Source organism: Dendroctonus ponderosae, unplaced genomic scaffold, assembly GCF_020466585.1.
Source record: "Dendroctonus ponderosae isolate FM_Combo_2020 unplaced genomic scaffold, Dpon_F_20191213v2 Dpon_F_20191213_10, whole genome shotgun sequence".
NCBI classification, from domain to species: domain Eukaryota; kingdom Metazoa; phylum Arthropoda; class Insecta; order Coleoptera; family Curculionidae; genus Dendroctonus; species Dendroctonus ponderosae.
The window spans coordinates 649,040-651,153 of record NW_026017111.1 but is presented as its reverse complement, the minus strand read 5'-3'; positions in this window follow the sequence as shown (position 1 = coordinate 651,153).

The window sequence follows — 2,114 nt, the reverse complement described above, 5'->3', positions numbered from 1 at the left end:
AAAACGAGCGATCTTGCTCATTTTGCTTCCGAGAAACATGCAAAACGGGACGGAAAACATGAAATTTTGCAATAATCTTACGCCATCCTTGCACAAAACGACGCAAATTTTTCTAATTTTATAGACAACAGAAAACTGTATTTTTTGTACAAGCCCCCCCCCTAAATTTAAAGCTGGATCCGCCCCTGGTTAAAGCGTGTTAAGAAAATCATCGGCATCCTGTTTGAAAGAACTTTGAAGAATGTCAAGATAAGACATTTTTACTGTTTAAGTTAAGATATCGAAGCCCACTCAACACCGGTGATAAGAAAGCAGCACCAGTAGTAAACGCACTTTTTTCCAATTTTGCAATCCAATTGCTTTGTAATGAAGAATCTGCAAACTTCGCTTTTTAAAAAGTCAGTAAGTGGCGCAGTCGGTAGTCGCATTTTGACTTATTTTCAATAAGCCTCTACTAAGTCTTATCGTTCTTCGACCGTTCGTCAGCCTGCATCGCAATTTCTAGTTGTATTTCTAGCTTTTGATTTGAACATTTGCGGATGATTGATTTCAAACATTACGAAAACTGATAGCTGAAAGCTCCGAATGAAACCAGCGATAAAATTGACCAGTTCAAAGCACCTGAGCGCTGCTGGCCAATCCTGGCACTATCATCAGCTTCTTCCGATTTCTCAGCTCGATCTCTTTCTATATCCTGAAGGTGTTTCGTATAATTAGCGTTATTTTCTAATCTGATGCCCGTGTACCAGCTACTTCCTTATTCACAAATTAATTAAAAGAAGACAAGAAGACATATCGGAGCGTCATCTGAATGCCCACGGGATTAATCAAAATGCCAATAGTATGGATGTAATACGTTAACGTCGGCTCTGCTTTGCCTCTTCGGCTTAGCACGTTCAATCTTCATAAGCCGACCAGAGAGCTGATAAATTCGTCAAGCAACAGCGCGAAGTGGGAAATAAGCCGGCCCTGTCTGTTGCCTTTGCCACCCCTGAAAAGGTGTTTGGGCAATAAGAAAGCTATTAAAAAATGGACAGCAGGTCAGGGCTGTACTGAGTCCTGTTCGAGCTGTTAACTTGGCATTTCAAGGCTACTGCTTCGGTCAACAAAGGACTTGCACAACACCATATCGACCTCTTGTCCTGTTCCGCTGACAAATCAAAATCGGAACAAAATATTTTAATTATATCACATTGAGCTAAGCGTGTTAAGTCGTGACTGAACCACGAGTGTTAAGAATTGCAAGACATGTTAACCAACTTTTCTCTGGTTCCAATGCACCGAACTCTTCGCGTTCTTGTATGCAATTGCCCCAATTAACGTTATTGACGCTGAACAATGAGCATTCGTTGTGTTTTGCGTTGAAGAGACCATCCTTTCTTTATTAATGCGAGTCGCTGGGAGTGCCATTCGGGGTGTGAACTTAATGTCACTCGCCGAAATTATTATCGATCGTCTTTTAAATTCACTTCTTGATTGATTCGCTTTAACGTCGAAATAGCCAAAACGCATTGTGTATATTGCCTTATTGCTGCGTTGAAGCCCATGGGGGTCCCACATTGTTCTGTGGAAGAGGGTTTGGTCAAGAATTATTTGAAAACGAAAAAGATGATTAGAGAATTGCTACTCAACACTGTAAAGAGAGAGGGTGGAGGCGTTCATCATTCATCAGATTTCGGGTTATTTTAACCAATTTACTTTTCTAAACACTAAGCTTTTCATTACGCGAATGTTTTTCATATATAGATGTTTGAACTGGAAAAAGTTGCAGGAAAGGCAGCATAAAAGAAGATGAGACAGTAAAAAACACGGTGGAAACTTCAGATTCGAAATAATCAAAATTTTCTGGTCATTTTGAGTCGTTTTTGGGCGGTCCAGACTTTCAACCGACGATATCTCCCTAATAAAGACGCAAAAACATCATATATGCAAACTGGGAAGCTTCTTACGTCGGAAACAATCCAGTGAGCACAAAAAACACGAATGAAAAATTTTGATTTTTGACCGAAATTTTCATAAGGGGGAGGGTCGATTTTTTCGAAAAATATTCAATGTCCCAAAATGCCTCGAATTTTACATCATTTTCATCAGAAAGACGCGAGGAATGCAACGAG